This window comes from Phyllobates terribilis, unplaced genomic scaffold (assembly GCF_046119375.1).
Source record: "Phyllobates terribilis strain yellow unplaced genomic scaffold, ASM4611937v1 Scaffold_343__1_contigs__length_2019054, whole genome shotgun sequence".
Taxonomy (NCBI): Eukaryota; Metazoa; Chordata; class Amphibia; order Anura; family Dendrobatidae; genus Phyllobates; species Phyllobates terribilis.
Window position 1 is genome coordinate 1859626 of NW_027363103.1, and position 20719 is coordinate 1880344.

The window sequence follows — 20719 nt, forward strand, 5'->3', positions numbered from 1 at the left end:
TTGCGGCTAGGAGGCCGCCGCTGCAGAGCAGTCCGCTGAGGCCGGTGGTAGGATTGTGCAGCAAGGATGGTATAACCCCCAACGGGAGGGGTATGGCCTCAGGGCAGCAGATGTGGAAGATGGTGGTTGTGATGGTGCAGCAAGGAAGCTCAGAGACATGCGATGCAGTTTCAGGGTTTTTACTCACAGGTGTTGTTCCGGTCACTCCGGCCTTGAGTGACCACCCGAGCCGTGCTGCGTCCACCAGGTGTGGGACTCGGCCAACTCCCAGGCAGTCCAGAGCGTGGTCCTGAGCTCCCCTCTCTTCCTTCCTACTGGCCGTTCCCACCAGGGATCCACCTTTGTCCGGCTCCCTCGGGCCTCTTGGTGGTAAAACCTTCTCTGGCTTTCCTGACCCTATTCGTGGTGTGCCTTCCTGGTGGATGTGGTGAGGGTCGCGCCAAAACTTGACCACGACCTCCGGTTCCTGGCTGAGGATCATTAGCCTCCACCAGTTTGGGTTCCGGTACCCTTTTCTGCCAACCCTTCACCCCTTTTGGTTTACTTCTGGGATCTCAGGGTTCCCTCTTGTCTTGCGTCTCTGGGCCTCTCTTCCTCCTCCTTTCCACTGCAGGCCTGGCCCTGGAGCTGGGCCCAGCCGGAGCCACAGCTCCCTGTCAGCCCTCCTGGCTGAACTCTCCCTCTGACTCCCTCAGCTCTGCTCTCCCTGTCTCTAGATGGTGCCCACCATATATACTCCCTCTATGTGTGAGCCCAGGTGACTAGCACCCAATGGGCTCCTACCTCTATGCCCAGAGTCCCTCCCCTATCTGCCCCTACACTACTGGGATGTTCCTCCCCCCCTCCCACTCCAGCCAGGGACAGACGCTGTCGTACCTGCACATCTATCTGGTGGGAGTACCGTTGTTCTGTCCCCCGGAAATGGGATGAGTGTAGTGCATGCAGCTAGCTGAGCTCAGTCCCACACTCCATCCTTACCCGAGAGTGGAATACCACACCTCTGGATCGAGGTGCAATACCCCTGTAGCAGCCGAGTCCTCGGGGTGCTACATATACATCACATGGGATACACTGGGGCCGATGTATATATAGGTGCATCTCACTAAATTATAATATCATCAAGAAGTTAATTTATTTCAGTTCTTCAATACAAAAAGTGAAACTCATATATTATATAGAGTCATTAATATAATTGTCTTATCCCGTCTGTCTGTCTGTCCTTCTGTCCAGGAAATCCTGCGTCGTTGATTGGTCCGGCGCTGTCAATCAGCGAGGCGGCATTTCAGAAAAAGATGGCGGATGTTAGCGGCTCATCTGCCGCACGGAGGTCAGCGGCGATGCAGCCGGGAGATGCAGCCGGCTGCTCGCAGCATAAGTCCCCCACCGGAGGCGCTGCTGACCTCCATGCGGCTACCGTCGGGAGATCAGCGGCTACGGCCGCTTATCTCCCGACGGCAAGTGTGACGCCCCCCCTCCCCTCTCCTCTCCCCCCCTCTCCCCTCCTCTCCCCTCTCCCCCCTCCCCTCTCCCCGCTTGCTCAGGGCCCCGGCACCCGGCGCCATACTTACCCCTCCCTGTGCCTCCGCAGCAGCTCCTGTGTCTGCCGCTGCTGCTCTGTGACGTCTCAGGTCAGAGGGCTCGGTGACGTCTTTACACTGCGCTCTCTCCTGAGCGGTCACAGCGTGCAGCGGGAAGATGCCGGCTACGCTGGAGTCCGGAGCAGCAGCTGAGAAGTGAGGTGAGTATTGGATTTTTTTTTTTTATTGTATGGGGGCATAGGGCATTAAATGGTGGGGTGGGGGTGTGTGACATTGTGGAGGGGCCATTATAAGCGAGGGGGGGGTGTGACATCCTGCATGGGCCACTATGGGGGGATGTGACATCCTGCATGGGGTATTATATAAGGGGGATGTGACTTTCTGCATGGGGCATTATCAGGGAGGGGGGGATGTGACATGCTGCATAGGGCACTATGGGGGGGATGTGAGTTCCTCCATGGGGTATTATATAGGGGGGATGTCACTTCCTGCATGGGGCATTATAAGGGAGGGGGCGATGTGACTTCCTCCATGGGGCATTATAAGGGGGGTGGTGACATCCTGCATGGGGCATTTATATGGTGGGGGGGAGTGACATCCTGCATGGGGCATTATAAGGGAGGCGGGGATGTGACATCCTGCATGGGGCACTATGGAGGGGATGTGACTTCCTCTATGGGGCATTATATAGGGGGGATGTCACTTTCTGCATGGGGTATTATATAGGGGGGATGTGACTTCCTGCATGGGGCATTCTATAGGAGGGATGTGACATCCTGCATGGGGCATTATAAGGAAGGGGGGGGATGTGACATCCTGCATGGGGCATTATACAGGGGGGGGATGTGACATCCTGCATGGGGCATTATCCTGCATGGGCCATTATATGGGGGGGATGTGACATCCTTTTTGGGGCATTATAAGGGAGGGGGGATGTGACTTCCTGCATGGGGCATTATAAAGGAGGGGGATGTGACATCCTGCATGGGGCATTATATGGGGGGGGAGTGACATCCTGCATGGGGCATTATAAGGGAGGGGGGGTGACATCCTGCATGGGGCATTATAAGGGATGGGGGGATGTGACATCCTGCATGGGGCATTATATGGGGGGGGGAAGTGACAACCTGCATGGGGCATTATAAGGCAGGTGGCTACTCCCCGGTCCTCACTAACACGGTTCGCTGATTGGTCGCAGCCGCGACCAATCAGCGATTTCGGCGCCAAATTTAAACACCGCTCTGCTGATTGCTCGCGGCCGCCCGCGGCGACCAATCTGCGATTGTGGCGCCAAATTTATACACGGTCTCCGGCCAATTGGCGGCAGATTTAAAATAAGTATGCCACCGTCGGGAGACATTCTAGAATACCCGATGCGTTAGAATCGGGCCACCATCTAGTATATTATATAGAGTCATTACAAACAGAGTGATCTATTTCACGTGTTTATTTCTGTTAATGTTGATGATTATGGCTTACAGCCAATGAAAACACAAAAGCCATTATCTCAGTGAATTAAAATAATTAACAAAAAAACACATGCAAAGGCTTCCTAAGCATTTAAAAGGTCCCTTAGTCTGTTTCAGAAGGCTCCACAATCATAGGAAAGACTGCTGACATGACAGATGTCCAGAAGGCAGTCATTGACACACTCCACAAGGTCCCAGAGTTCCAATTTTCATTTGGAAATCAAGGTCCCAGAGTCTCGAGGAAGAGTGGAGAGGCCACAATCCAAGCTGCTTGCGGTCTAGTGTGAAGTCTCCACAATCGGTGATAGTTTGGGGAGCCATGTCATCTGCTGGGACTTGACACTAGAGTTGAGCGAGTATGTTCTATTAACCCTTTCGCCGACTATGCTCGGGCCGAGCTCCGAGTATTTCCAGCTGCTCGGTGATAAGGTTAAATTGCTTCTGTGTGCATGATTTGCAACTGTTTGACAGCTTTATTACATGTGAGGAATGTCTATTTCTTACACATTCCTCACATGTAATAAAGCAGTCAAACAGTTGCAAATCATGCACACGGGAGCAATTTAACCTCATCACCGAGCAGCTGGAAATACTCGGAGCTCGGCCCGAGCATACTCGGTCAGAACATACTCGCTCAACCCTACTTGGCACCTGTCCACACTGCCAAAAATACCAATACCTGGTTTAAAAACAACAGTATCACTGTGCTTGATTGGCCAGCAAACTCGCCTGACCTAATCCCCATAGAGAATCTATTATAGAGAATCTATGGGGTATTGTCAAGAGGAAGATGAGAGACACCAGACCCAACAATGCAGACGAGCTGAAGGCTGCTATCAAAGCAACCTGGGCTTCCATAACACCTCAGCAGGGCCACAGGCTGATCGCCTCCATGCCACATTGCCGCATTGATGCAGTAATTGATGCAAAAGGAGCCCCGACCAAGTATTGAGTGCATTTACAGAACATACATTTCAGTCGGACAACATTTCGGATGTTAAAAACATTTTTCAAGCTGTTGTTATAAAGTATTCTAATTTACTGAGATAATGACTTTTGTTCATTGGCTGTAAGCCATAATCATCAACATTAACAGAAATAAACACGTGAAATAGATCACTCTGTCTGTAATGACTCTATATAATATATGAATTTCACTTTTTGCATTGAAGAACTGAAATAAATTAACTTTTTGATGACATTCTAATTTAGTGAGATGCACCTGTACATCATATAGGATGCTGGGGCTGATCAGTATACATAATGTAAGATACACTGGGGCTGATGTATATACGTCATGTAGGATACACTGGTGATGATGTACATACATTACATAGGATATGCTGGAGACTATGTATATACATCATATAGGATACGCTTGTGCCAGTGTATATGCATCTCTATAGGATACCTTGGGAGCGATGTACATAGATCATATAGGATATGCTGGGGCCGATATATATACATCATATAGAATACACTGGGGCTGTGTCATGGTGTGACTGTGGGATAGCAAGTGTGCTCCTATTCTGACCCTCAGGCTAGGGGTCCCTAGCTATTTCTGTTCCCAGGATTACTCCTGAATGTGGAGATGCCCGAGCCTCGTTCCTTACTATGCTCCTAAGCAGCACTAGTTTGTACAGTGTATGGGGGGAATACAAAACAAGATAGGACAGAACTGAAGCAGAGTCACACAACACGCTCTCAGGGAAATACACAAAGGAATATAAAGTCTAAAACCTGAGAGGCAACAAAGTAATATAAAGACACCTAGGGAAAAAGGAAAGGGTTACCAAACAACGCTTGCAACAACTTTAGCAATAACCACTAAACCAGTATGTGTTCACCTTTCCAGAACAGGATAGAGAAAAACGATACTGGCATTGCCAGCAAAGCACAGCCGGCTTAAATGGAGAAACAGCAGACACGACTGGTTCTCCTCTAGCATGTGATCAAAGGCAGTCAACAACCTCAGCCCAGCAAAGACTAACTTTTGCTCACCTGCCAAGGAGCTGCAGCTCTAAGAGTCGATGCCCTAGTCACCCTGCACTGACCATAGCTATCAATGGAGTTACAAGGAGCAGTATATGAATCTGTGGAATCCACAGACTTGGACGCCGCCATCACAGTTTGTGATGTTAGAGAAAACCTCCTTGTGACATGCTGATGTACAAACATCATATAGGATGCACTAGGGCTGATGTATATATATCATATAGGATACACTAGGGCTGATGTATATATAGTACATCTTAAAGGATATACGGGTGCTAATGTAGAGTATATACATCATATAGGATACACTGGGGCTGATGTACAAACATCATATAGGATACACTAGGGCTGATGTATATATAGTACATCTTAAAGGATATACGGGTGCTAATGTAGAGTATATACATCATATAGGATACACTGGGGCTGATGTATATACATCGTATAGGATACACTAGGGCTGATGTATATATATCATATAGGATACACTAGGGCTGATGTATATACATCACATAGGATACACTGGGGCTGATGTATATACATCGTATAGGATACACTAGGGCTGATGTATATATATCATATAAGAGATACTGGAGCTAATGTACAGTATATACATCGTATAGGATACACTGGGGCTGATGTATATACATCGTATAGGATACACTAGGGCTGATGTATATATAGTACATCTTAAAGGATATACGGGTGCTAATGTAGAGTATATACATCATATAGGATACACTGGGGCTGATGTATATACATCGTATAGGATACACTAGGGCTGATGTATATATATATCATATAAGAGATACTGGAGCTAATGTACAGTATATACATCGTATAGGATACACTGGGGCTGATGTATATACATCATATAGGATATACAGGTGCTGATGTACAGTATATACATCGTATAGGATACACTGGGGCTGATGTATATACATCATATAGGATATACAGGTGCTGATGTACAGTATGTACATCACATAGGATACACTGGGGCTGATGTATATATATCATATAAGAGATACTGGAGCTAATGTACAGTATATACATCATATAGGATACACTGGGGCTGATGTATATACATCATATAGGATATACAGGTGCTGATGTACAGTATATACATCATATAGGATACACAGGTGCTGATGTACAGTATGTACATCACATAGGATACACTGGGGCTGATGTATATATATCATATAGGATATACAGGTGCTGATGTACAGTATATACATCACATAGGATACACTGGGGCTGATGTATACACATCATATACTGTAGGATACACTAGGGCTGATGTACATACATTACATGGCCTCAGCTTGTTAACTCATTCATAGCCTGGAGATGAATCAGTGTAGCATGCAGCCCTCCCAGAGCTTGAAGATGAGTCTGCAGGAAAGTAAGGAGCCGGCGCGCAGAGAGCGGTAGCCCCTCCTACCAAGAACATCCTGATAACACTATCTGGCACTAGGCCTGGCAAAGAGTACGCCACTGCGGTGTACTGAACGCTGTGCGTGTGCGTCGTGCATGGGCGCGCATGGGCGGGTACACACGACATGGACATGAAAAAATATTAAAAGGCCAGCAGCTGCAAAACCACGGCCGATGGCCCACAATGTAGGTGAGGGCTGCAGCCCAGTGAGCATGTGCCTGTTGGGCTTGTAGTAGTGGCATGGTTCTAGAGGTCAATATATCTTTGAACATAAGTATGAGATATACAACCAATACCATTTTAATGGCAACTCTCGTATATATATATATAGACAGTGTCGGACTGGGGTGTCTGGGGCCCACAGGAGGAATTTATCCTCAGGGCCCACCCTACAGCTATATGTAAATACCTGATAGCCGATATCCCCGTTATAGTGGAGCGTCTGCTGTAAATCACAGGCGGCTCCTGCACATCTACTGTGCACATGCTATAACTAGGATGTACAATTACGGTAGTTTGCAGTAAAGGGGTTCTTTGGTTAAAACAAGTTATCACCGATCCAAGGGCTCCATGGGATAGGTGATAACTGACTGATCGTTTGGGTCCGAACATTGGAAACCGCACCGATCAGAAGAATGGGGAAGTTTTATCCCTGTCAGGACACTTATCCCCATTTTAAAATGCAGCGGCAGGTGGGACGTCTGACTGCAGCTCCCTTCATTCTCTTTGGGGTTTCCAGAAAAAAAACAAGAACAGCCACTGAGGGAATGAATGGATCAGTGGTCAAGTCGCACATGAGCTCCAGTCTAATGGGGATAAAAGCTCCACATTCTACCAATCGGTGCAGGTCCCAGCATTCAGACCCCCACTAATCAATAACTTATCACTTATCCTGTGGAGAGGTGATTACTTGTTTTCATCGGAGAACCCCTGTAAGTGCATCTTGTTCCAAGTATTTAATTAATCACTAATGGAAATAAAGAATCTTCTCCTAATTAATATCAGAGAGAACAAATGACTGCCATACACAACACAATCCACTGTACCAACACAAACAGTACTACATACAAGGGAGAAATACTGCCACACCATGACTGGACTACATATTACTACCACATAGTGACCGAATAATACTACGTATAAGGGAGAAATACCACCACACGATGACCAGACCACATATTACCACCTCATAGTGACTGAATAATACCACATACAAGGGAGAAATACCACTAAACCATGACCAGACCACATATTACCACCACATAGTGATCGAATAATACTACATATAAGGTAGAAATACCACCACACCTTGACCAGGCCAGATATTACCACCCCATAGTGACCGAATATTACTACATACAAGGGAGAAATACCACCATGCCATGACCAGACCAGATATTAACAGCAAATAGCGTCCAAATAATTCCCCATCATTTCTCTCTACTACCTCCATAATTGCTCTTCTCCATCCCAATCATTGCTCTCCCCCACCTTCTCCAACATTGTCATATCTCCCCCACCTTCTCCATCATTGCCATATCTCCCCCCACCACCTCCATCATCATTGCCATATCTCCCCCCACCACCTCCATCATTGCCATATCTCCCCCCACCTGCTCCATCATCATTGCCATATCTCCCCCACCTGCTCTGTCATCATTGCCATATCTCCCCCAAACTGCTCCGTCATCATTGCCATATCTCCCCCCACCTACTCCATCATCATTGCCATTTCTCCCCCCACCTGCTCCACCATCATTGCCATATCTCCCCCACCTCCTCTATCACTAATGCCATGTCATATCTCCACCTACCTCCTCCATCACCATGCCATGCATATCTCCCCCCACCTCCCCCATTGCCATGCCATATATCCCCCACCATGTCATATCTCGCCGCACCTGCTCAATCACCATTGTTCTCCCTCAAAAAAACCCAAAACTTGTCTCTCAGCGCGCTCCCCCGCAGCACTGTCCTCTGCTTCCTGCCCGGCATCTTTCTCCCTGACACAGGCCCATGCTGCATGATGACATCATCAAGCAGCGCGAGCCTGTGTGAGGGAGGAAACGCCGGGCAGAAAGCAGAGGTGAGGACGGATCCCTGCAGCTATGCTGCCATTTTCCTCCTGTCGGCAGTGGAGCTGGAGGGATCGCTCCTTGCCTGCCGCACAGGATGAGGGCAATCTGCCCATGGGACCGAGAAGCAGGCCAGATTGCCTTCATCAGCCGCACTGCAAGGGCCCCTCTGACCCTCCAGGCCCTTGCAGTGCGGAGCACCGGCGGCCATGTTAACCAGGGGCACCCGTGTGTCCTGCTCGGGGGCCCGCTGAGGACCCGGGCCCACCGGAGAATTCTCCGGTGTCTCGGTGCCCCAGTCCGACCCTGTTTATAGACACACTTACACATTGGTGTGTACATACAGTACATGTGCATGTGTGTGAGTATATACTGTATGTGTATATGTGTATAGTGGCGTTGCTCGCAGTTTATAGACCCTGTAAGGCAGCGCTAGTCATCATGCTGGGGGACACTCGCTGCATCGGGTCAATTAAAGCACACCAGCCACGTTTTCCAGTATTTCACAATCCAGCAGTTTATTACACTTCACTACTGCTTATCACCGAGTCCAACTCAGTGGCTCACCGACATACACATATAATGTCCAGGAGCCTTTCAAGTGGCAGACAGGCCCACTTGGCTCCAGTTACAGCCATCAGCAAAGTCACTTATATCAACGTCCATATAATGCAGTGCTTTACCTTTGCCCGGTTTTAGCTGCTTCAGTCAGATTTGTTCTGCCACCACTGTGGCTTTACGGCTTCCCAGATGGGGGTCTCCAGCCCTCGTTCCTTCAAAGGCTACTGGTATGTTTTCTCACCTAACATCCAGCCTATGCCTTCCAGGGCTCTTGCCTTTCAAGCCTCTGGCCCTCCAAGGCTACTGGTATCGCTTACACGTAAGGATCCAGCCTCTGCCTTTCAGGCTTCACTAGGCCTCACTAAGCCTCTCCAGGCTAACAGTGTCCCACACACGGGAACAGGCCTCACGCCTTTCACACCTGTCTCAAATCTACCAGGGTTTATATATCCTCTAGTGCACACACAGGACCTGTGCTGATGTCACAGTCATGTGATCAGACCTTCTGTATGCACAGGACCTGTGCGATGTCACAGTCATGTGATCAGTAACCTCGGGAGGTACATGGCCGGCCAAAACACACCCTGGACCATTACAGTAATGCCGCAAGCCGCTGCCCCCAACCATTACAGATCTTTAATAGTACTGGTGTTCTCTTATGGGCCAAAAGGATATTTTGGCCCCATAGGCTCCAGGGCTAAGTGCGACTGCAACACATGTACCTACTATAGTTATGTCTCTATGTTTGTATCTGGACAATCAGACAGGCATTTACCATGTAGCCTATAGTTATTCTGTCCTATTCTGTAGTAGATGTGTAGGTACTGTAATAATCTGGCAATTCACCTATATCTCTGCTCTGTACAACAGCTGCATTTGCTCCTTGGTCTGAAATACGTGAGCTGCGGGGACTTTTACAGCTACTTACTGATGAAGGGGCAGCTTGACATCCCCAGTGCAAGGTAAAGTTTTATTTTTATGTAATTATACACGAATAGAAATATACAGTATATATAAACAGCAGTTCCGTCATCAGTATTGATTGCTCTTTGATGCCAATATGGATTAGACTAAAGCAATATATTAGTCATCAGAACCTGGACAGAATCCTGACCGGCCACTTTATTACACTATGGATATGTAGCACCCCGAGGACTCGGCTGCTACAGGGGTATTGCACCTCAGACCAGAGGTGTGGTATTCCACTCCCGGGTAAGGATGGAGTGTGGAACTGGGCTCAGTTAGCTGCATGCACTACACTCACCCCATTTCCGGGGAACAGATCAACGGTACTCCCACCAGATAGATGTGCAGGTACGACAGCTTCTGTCCCTGGCTGGAGTGGGGAGGGGGGAGGAACATCCCAGTGGTGTAGGAGCAGATAGGGGAGGGACTCTGGGCAGAGGTAGGAGCCCATTGGTTGCTCGTCACCTGGGCTCGGGTGTCAGAGGGAGTATATAAGGTGGGCACCATCTTAGGACAGGGTCTTTTTGGTCTGCTCTGTGCAGAGAGGAGCTCAGCCAGAGAGGGCTGACAGGGAGCTGTGGCTCCGTCTGGGCCCAGCTCCAGAGCCAGGCCTGAAGCAGAGAGAGAGAGAAGTCAGAGGAAGAAGGAACAGAAACACCAGGAAAGGCCCAGAGACGCAAGAGAAGAGGGAACCCTGAGATCCCACGAGTTAACGGGTGAAGGGTTGGCAGAACAGGGTACCGGATCCCAAACTGGTGGAGGCCAATTATCCTCAGCCAGGAACCGGAGGTCGTGAACAAGTTTTGGCGCGACCCCTCGCCATATCCACCAGGAAGGCATACCACGTATAGGGTCAGGGAAGCCGGGAGAGGTTTCACCACCAGAAGGCCCGAGGGAGCTGGACAAAGGTGGATCCCTGGTGGGGACGGCCAGTAGGAAGGAAGAGAGGGGAGCTCAGGACCACGCTCTGGAACTGCCTGGGAGTTGGCTGAGTCCCGCACCTGGTGGACGCAGCACGGCTCGGGTGGTCACTCTTGGCCGAAGTGATCTGAACACCAACTGTGAGTAAAGCTGTGAAAACTGCAATGCACGTCTCTGAGCTTCCTTGTCACACCACTACCACTATCATCTTTTCCTGCTTCATCAGCTGCCCTGAGGCTATACCCCTCCCGTTGGGGGTTATACCATCCACGCTGCACATCCGTACCACCGGCCTCAGCGGACTGCCCTGCAGCGGCGGCTTCATAGCCGCATTCAACGGGTGGCGTAGTCGGACACTAATACCATCATATCAATAACGCCACTTAGTTTGACACCCTGGGCACGGACTGGGTCACCGCCACGAGGACTACTACCCCTATCTGATCCGGCTCCGGGTATTCCCCGCGTGCGCAACGCTACACAAACATGGCCCAGGGGGCGCGTCACCTTTGGCGTAGTCGGCAGGATTACGTGCCCGCAACCACCGGGTACTGCGTGCCTGAAGAAAAGTTCACATTTACCTCAAAAAGGAGTCTCCCGCCAATTCCAGAGGGTTCCCGCCATCAGACGCCGTCCGGAGTCGTTTCCCGCCGTTTGCCCGCCATCTGCAGCCTTTGCCCGCCATCCACGAAGTTTCCCGCCATCAGTGGACGATTCCCGCCATCTTGGGCAGTTTCCCGCCCTGGCAGAGCGGACGCCATTGTGGGCGTGCCAGAGAGTGGCAAGAGACCACCTCCCATCGTGGGCGCGGTCCCAGAAGGGCGCCAAAAGCGGAGACCGCCCCCACCAGCCGAGACTACCACCATGGAAATGTCCATCAAGGTCGGGGGTCTGCCCCTGAAACTGACTGTCACTAAGTTGCCCCGGGACCACTCCCAAGGGGGGCGGATAGAGAACAAAACGGAGAAGATGGGTGCAGCCTGGAGGAGTCTGGACAGATCGCACCCGGGGATGGAGGAAGAGACAAGCGGTACCGACCCCGTGGTCCGGGGCCTGCTGCAGGCCGCCACCCCAGAAGGCCTGGTGGAGATCCTGGCACAGCTCCCCAGAGATCGGGAGCGTGCACAGACCGCGCTGGAGGCCTTGGCCCGGAAGATGGCCCGAGTACAGCAGGAAGCACTGGCCGAATGGGGGAGGGAGATGGCCCAGCAGGCTGGAACCCGCCAGCAGAGGACGCCACCCGCAACGTGGAGCATGTCTGCCCCTGAGGATGGTGCAGGAGGGACGAAGGCCGGAGACGACGCCGCGGAGGGAGCCGCAGGGATGGAAGCAGGTAATGGGGACGTCACCACCCTGAGCCCAGTAGCCGAAAACCTGCCCCAGCTCCCCGTCGCAGAGCCCGAAGTCCCACTCACCGCGCCCGTTGCCGCACCGCCACTGCTCCCAACTAGGCCTCAAGCGGCCGGAGCCGCGGTCACGCCCCCTTCCGCGCGCCACGCCCCTTGACCCTGAGCGCGGCAAAAGAGGAAGTGCCCCCGGCCTGGTCGCAAGGCCGAGTACCCCCGGGCGCCGCGGTCTCAACAGCGCCCTCCTCCCGGAAGGCGCCATATTTGAATCCAGACAGGATGCCTACGGCCTGGACACAAGGCCGAGCACCCCCGGGCGCCACTGCCCCTACAGCGCCCTCTACCTCCACCGTGCCACCCCTGGGTGAAGATCTGTTTGCACAGCATACTAGCCCGGATGGGCTGCCCTTCGTTTGGCCACCGGAGTACATCAATTCCCGACTCCGGAGGGAACAGCCCCTGTGTGAGCCTCTAATCCCGGCTCCGGCGCCCGCCAAAATTGTCCCACTCCCGTTGGAGGAAGCCCAGTTTGCATGGGACCCCACCGGTGAGAACCTAATGGGGTTTACCCAGGAGACCCGGGCGGACGCAGCCCGGCGTGAGGAGTGCTGCCGTCAACAGCTAGAGGTCTTCGGGAGAGAACGACGAGAGAGGCGGATCCGCGAAGAACAGCTGCAGGTCCGGAGCGCGGAGCAGAAACGCCGAGCCCGACGAAACCCCGGTGCGGCCCACGGTCCCCGCGCCACCGGGACCGTAATAAAGTTCCAGCTGGAGCATGGCTGGGGCTTTATCCGGGATCACCGAACCCCCGGCGACGTCTTTGTCAACCGCAGGGATGTCGAGAGTCACCTTCCAGAAGGACACCGAGGATGCGACCTCTACTCAGGTGATGAGGTCACCTTCACCCGGCATCAGTGTGCCAAAGGACCGTACGCCCTTCACGTACACCGGCTGACTGAGGAGGAGATACAATATGAGGAAAGCCAAGAGGACCCGGACGGGTCTGAAGACTACCCTCAGGAGGAGGCAAGGAGAGGATACCGCTACTGAAGGAAGTAGCCTAAACAAAGTACTGTATATAGTTACCCGTCAGGGAATGAGAACTGTTGCTGAAGTTGTTGCTGAGTGAAGTGTGGTCCCCGTTGGGACTAGTGTGGGACTGTTAAAGAACTGTTTCCTGTGTGCCCCTATCCATTACCAGGCTGAGGACTGTGAGCAGCCATTCCCCTATTCCCACTGGCCGAGGACTGAGAGCGGCCATACCCTGTAAATAGTTGCGCTTCTTAAGGCGCCCCCTACTGGTTTTAGAGAAGAACTGCTTTTCTACTTTGGAACTAGTGACTGTTGCACTTTACCTGGTCACAAGTTGCACCGTGGCCAGAAGATCAAGAATATGTTTGAAAATGTTTTATTTGAGAATGTCTTATAATGGAAAGTTAAATATGCTGCTAAAATAATAATGCCAAAAGTTTTAAATGGTGTTTTTCAAAAAGAGTTCCGGTGGCATTAGGAAAATGTTTTATACCTGTAACGTTTAAAAAGAGTAGAGTACCTCCCATAAAGGGATGAGTTCATAAGTTAATATCTTATATATGAGTGCACTTTAAAAATTTTGTATGTTGTAATTTGCTTTTGCTCTATTCCAGCCCGAGGACGTGCTGTGGTTTACCAGGGGGGAATGTAGCACCCCGAGGACTCGGCTGCTACAGGGGTATTGCACCTCAGACCAGAGGTGTGGTATTCCACTCCCGGGTAAGGATGGAGTGTGGAACTGGGCTCAGTTAGCTGCATGCACTACACTCACCCCATTTCCGGGGGAAAGATCAACGGTACTCCCACCAGATAGATGTGCAGGTACGACAGCTTCTGTCCCTGGCTGGAGTGGGGAGGGGGGAGGAACATCCCAGTGGTGTAGGAGCAGATAGGGGAGGGACTCTGGGCAGAGGTAGGAGCCCATTGGTTGCTCGTCACCTGGGCTCGGGTGTCAGAGGGAGTATATAAGGTGGGCACCATCTTAGGACAGGGTCTTTTTTGGTCTGTCTGTGCAGAGAGGAGCTCAGCCAGAGAGGGCTGACAGGGAGCTGTGGCTCAGTCTGGGCCCAGCTCCAGAGCCAGGCCTGGAGAGGAGGCCTGAAGCAGAGAGAGAGAGAAAGGAGAAGAAGGAGGAACAGAAACACCAGGAGGGGCCCAGAGACGCAAGAGAAGAGGGAACCCTGAGATCCCACGAGTTAACGGGTGAAGGGTTGGCAGAACAGGGTACCGGATCCCAAACTGGTGGAGGCCAATTATCCTCAGCCAGGAACCGGAGGTCGTGGACAAGTTTTGGCGCGACCCCTCGCCATATCCACCAGGAAGGCATACCACGTATAGGGTCAGGGAAGCCGGGAGAGGTTTCACCACCAGAAGGCCCGAGGGAGCTGGACAAAGGTGGATCCCTGGTGGGGACGGCCAGTAGAAAGGAAGAGAGGGGAGCTCAGGACCACGCTCTGGAACTGCCTGGGAGTTGGCCGAGTCCCGCACCTGGTGGACGCAGCACGGCTCGGGTGGTAACTCTTGGCCGAAGTGATCTGAACACCAACTGTGAGTAAAGCTGTGAAAACTGCAATGCACGTCTCTGAGCTTCCTTGTCACACCACTACCACTATCATCTTTTCCTGCTTCATCAGCTGCCCTGAGGCTATACCCCTCCCGTTGGGGGTTATACCATCCACGCTGCACATCCGTACCACCGGCCTCAGCGGACTGCCCTGCAGCGGCGGCTTCATAGCCGCATTCAACGGGTGGCGTAGTCGGACACTAATACCATCATATCAATAACGCCACTTAGTTTGACACCCTGGGCACGGACCGGGTCACCGTCACAAGGACTACTACCCCTATCGGATCCGGCTCTGGGTATTCCCCGCGCGCACGCGCGCCGCACCCCAGACATGGCCCAGGGGGCGAGTCAGATAGGGCAGGATTTCTTGTATTTCTGTAGACCGTCACTAATTTCTTGTCTCTCTGTCAGATTCTATGCCGCTGAACTCGTCTGTGGAATCCAACATCTCCACTCAAAGGGCGTCATCCACAGAGACCTCAAGCCCGAGAACATCTTGGTGGCTGAAACGGGCCATATTAAGATCACAGATTTCGGTCTCTCAATTGACAACATGCATGGAGACCGAACAGCCACTGGATACGCTGGAACTGCAGGCTACATGGCTCCTGAGGTGAGAAGAACAAGGATTTTCTCTTTTCTTCATACTATAATTGTATGTCTGCCTGGATCACACACATAATCCAACAAATGTCCATTACAGTAAATGGGACATTCTGACATTGACATCTGGCATGCCATACACATTAGATAGGCAGCTTGCCTCAGCTGAGTGTACATGCGTTCTGAATGGGAGGGGGGAGTATGACCATGCCAGACACAAAGGATCGGGCACTGAAATTCAGCATCCAGTGTTTGAGCTGAATTGGGATGTCTCCATACACATTAGATGATCTCTCCGGAATCTGTGAGTCCGGCCACAATACATGATCATGCTATATGTTTTGCCAGCATTAGAGACCCAAAGAGTTACAAGTCAGCCAGCAAAGGTTCTGGAGCTCAGAAGAGCAGCATGGCTCCTTTCAGTCATTAGTGTGGTAATCATAATATTCAAGTGATGCCACAACCAGAGGAATCATCCACTCTCACTATATTACATAGTCTTACAATTATTATACTGAGAACTTTGTTACACTGAAGATATGGAACTTTTTGACCAACTCTTTATCTATTTTCTTCTTCTTTATGTAGATTTTGGCTGGGAAGGAGTATAACGCCGGAGTAGACTGGTATTCTTTTGGTGTCATCTTAAAAGAAATGGTTACCGATGAGTGCGCCTACCATCAGACACTCAACGATAAATCCTCCGGCATCAGGAACATCATTAAACAGGTCAGTTGTCTTAACAGTCATTAGTACTATGATGTATACAATGTTATAGTTGTAGAGATGAGCAAACCTTTTGAAATTCAAATTAACCAGCTTGTTCCAATTTTTTCCCAAAAATGTTAAAATCGCAAGTACTCAACATAAATGGGTAAACTTGTGGTAACCGTTCTTTACTGCTGTGCTGTCACATACTATCTGTGCAGTCTTTTACTGTTTTATGTCTTTCTCTCTCAATCTCTACTGCTAAGCTGTGATGTGCTCTCCCTATCCAGATTCACCACAAAATGACTCCTACATTCATTGCTTTGGCTTTCATACAGGCTATGATAGTCCCTCCTGATTGTGCTATAACATGTGATGTGACACCTTAAAGCATTATGGTGAAGCCTGGACGGCTTACATCAGAGGTCCCATAAGTCTTCTCTGACTGATGTAATTTTTAGTAATACTGTATGAAAATTGGCTGCAATCATTTTAGGTGATTCCCAAGAAGCAAATCACAAATTGTTGAAATTCACCGGGTTCAGCAGATTCACAAAAATTCAACACAAATTCAGTTCGCATCAAGTGGATTTGCTCATCTCTGCATAGTAGTCATCATTTTCTCTCCAGTTTACATTCATGGATTTTGGTTTTATCTTTATTAGCTCCTTCAGAAAGATCCTGCCAGTCGCTTAGGAGCCAACGGTAACATCAGAAAGCACAGGTTTTTTCAGCGTATCGACTGGGTCTCTGTGGAAGCCCTGAAACTGCCTCCACCATACGTCCCTGCAGTAAGTATATGAGCAGATATGGTTTCTTAGTATTAAAATCTTTGTGTCTATTCTTTTACTAGTTTTCAATCAACACAACTTGTTTTTAACGGAGACTCTGATATAAAGTCATAATTTTAATGTTATAATTCCTTTTTTCCTTTATAGCCATCTGAGCCTCCCCGTCGTCATAAACCATTCCATCTGGAGAAACTAGAAGCAGCAGAGGCCACAGCACCTATATCAACAAAGGACCAGGCATTGTTTGAGGGATTTTCATTTGTCAACTTGGAAACCCTTGAGCAGACCCCAGCTCTATAGTCATCAGAGCGAGCGGCCCACCTGAGCCTCCGGAAGACTGAAAATCAGAAGACTGGACATCACTGGAACAAACGCTGCAAGAATGAAGGTGACCATGGAGACGTCGAGGGACCCCGAATGAAGACACAGAGAATGACGGAGCCAGCAGATCCACCTATGGGCTGGCGGTAAGAATAAGCGCCATAATATCTGCGCTTTATTCCAATCATAGGCATGTGCCAAACATTTTTCACTGACCGGTAATAGGATTTCCTCCTGCTCATTTTAGCTCCAATTTTTGGTGCTGTCTTGGGCAGCGATGAAATACTGAGGTGCGTGATGGCCGGCTATTAAGGGGTGGCAGGAGGCCGGATTTTTTTTTTTTAATAACATCTTGCACTTGCCTATGATAAATCTACCATTACCGGCAGTTGGATTTCCTCATACTTATGACAGTGTTGTCATAGGAGTGGGGAAAAAGGTGAGAGATGGCCGGCTATTAAGGGGTGGCAGGAGGCCGGATTTTTTTTTTTTTTTTTTTAAAATAGGGAAAATTTGACCTATGGAGAACACAAGAGCTTACAGCTAGTGGACTTGCACATCCTCCAGATGTAAGTGTAAAATGAGAGCCGCAGTCTTAAAAAGTACATTTTGTTAAGACCCTGAGGATGGCAGAGCCGGCAGATCCACCTATGAGCTGGGGGTAAGAATGGAGGACTATTTCATCAAAGTCCTGTGAAGACACCCATGCCAATGTCATTCCAGTCCATGCCAGGGGTACCCATTCCAGAAGCCATTGAGCCTTCTCATGGAACATCTATATAGTTAAACAAAACAAAAAAACCTGCAAAGCTTTTTAATGCAACTAAAACCTCTTACATTTTTCTTACATCTGTAAATAACAACAGAATGAAGTGGGTTAAAAGTGTATTTTGAATATTCCCATTTTTTAAGGCACCTAAACAGGAAAGGGTTCTTTACAGTCAGAGCAGTGGGACTGTGGAATTCCCTACCACAAGAGGTAGTGATGGCAGACACTATAACAGCTTTCAAAAAAGGGTCTGGATGATTTCCTCGAAACACATAACATTGAGGGTTACAGTTAAATTAGACAAAATGTTACAACTATAGAAGTACATTTAATACCATAATAGTAATTACATAATTAGTATCATAATTAGGTTTGATCCAGGGTTCCTGGACTGATCGCCTATTTTCGGGGTCAAGAAGGAATTTTTCCCCTGTGACACAAATTGGCTGAAGGTGTCCTGGGGTTTTTGCCTTCTTCTGGATCAACAATGTAGGCATAGGGCAGTATTATTAGTGATAGGAAAGTTAGAATAATACTGTAATAAGATAGCAGGATGTTAATAATAGTAACGATATCAAATAGTCACATTTATAAAAATAAAAACAAATTAATTAATAACTGCAGTAGTACAATAAGTAGTGTAATATTAAATATATAACTAGTAATAACATAATTAGGTTTGATCCAGGGTTCTAGGACTGATCGCCTTTTCTCGGGGTCAAGAAGGAATTTTTCCCTGTGATGAAAATTGGCTGAATGTGTCCTGGGGTTTTTGCCTTCTTCAGGATCAACAGATTTAGGCATAGGGATTTTAGTAATACCATTATTAGAATCACAAGAGTAATACAAAATATAAAACTAATTAAAAAATTAAATTATAAACGGGTACATTCTTAATTGTTATAGTGCAGCAATAATAAAAAAGGTAATAATAATAATAATAATAATAATAATAATAATAATAATACATTTGTGAGGCCTAGTGCCAGTTAGTTAGTAAGTCAGTGTAGTGTTAGTGTACGGAGTACAATTGGGGGAGGAAAGTTGAACTTGATGGACCGAGGTCTTTCTTCAACCTACGTTACAATGTTACTAATATCTGCGCTTTATTCCAATCATAGGCATGTGCCAAATATTTTTCACTGACCGGTAATAGGATTTCCTCCTGCTCATTTTAGCTGCATTTTTTGGTGCTGTCTTGGGCAATGATGAAATACTGAGGTGCGTGATGGCCGGATATTAAGGGGTGGAGGAGGTTGGATTTTTTTTTTTTAAATAGAGAAAGTGTTTGACAAGTCAATGTATTGTTCAACCCGGCCACACAAGGCTTCAATACTGTATAACCCTAGAGACATTGCTTCATCTTCCGGCTCAGCTGTAAATGGAGAAAATCATAATCTTTGAATGGGCGTTAATATACTTTTTTTTTTTTTAAATCAAAGCAGCAAAAGCATATATAAATATAAGAGCTATAAAATACATACACATTTTGCCAAGATGTTCTTTCTGTAGGCTTTAATTCTGAAAAAGAAGAGGTATAATATAGCAGCACAGGCAGAAATAAGCATGCTGTTACAGTGTAACCCAATGAATGAGGTTATGACCTGGAAATATGAGCCCCGAGTCGCCGTCTGCTGTAAAGACTTAATATTCTATTCTGTATTGAATGATCTTAAGGGCAATAAGCACAAGAAGAACAGTTACTCGCTCCAACACTTTTAATGCTCTCACTATTGTAAGGCTACAATATGTTTACATGGGGCGTAATTACTGAGGATTCACCATCCAAATCTGCAATAAAGTTCAGTACAGAATTTGTGTTTATAAAGGAAAAATATCTCAGCAGATTTGAGAATTTCTTGTAAGGCATGGATGCTCCTAAAAAATATATATTTAAAAAATAAATCCAACGCAGTTCGCTCTGAGGTCGGTGCTGCCTGCTCCGTTTGGAGGACCCAAGACTGCTAAAGCCTGTGATTGGCAGCAGCGCTCAGGTGACTAGAATTGGATGTTTCTTTATTGTCCCCATCACAGCCTCGGTGCAGGAGATTTTGGGAAGCGAGTGACGTCTTACACTAAAACTATGACAGGGACATTGAACTCTTCTTCAGTCACAAAGAGGGGGCATGATTATAGCACATGAGGCCGGGCTAGTCCCGGCCAATAGATGCTCACCCCCCTCTGGACTAGTATTGGCGGCCAATAGATTGCGCATCCCCACTTCCCCCTCTGGACTAGTCGCAGACAATAGATGCCGCTGCCCCCCCCCTCCAGACTAGTCCCAGCCAATAGACCCCCCCCTCTGGACTAGTTCCAGCCAATTTGCATATTGCTAGCAGCGATGTAAGAAATGTTTTTACTGCACGTAGCAATCAACTTTTGGTTCCTGCATCATAATGAAGGATAATAACAGTTTGGGAGACTTGGAAGACATCACAGGTTTCCTTTGATAGGAATATCCCATAAAGTGTCATACATGACAAATCTATAGCCTGCGTCTCTTGTTGGGATACCCCTTTCACTTTCCAGTAGAATAGGATTTTATAGCATAAGTATAAAAAAAAGTGCTAGGGGCCACACATGCTCAGTCTCCACAGCCAGATCTCTGTGTCCGTG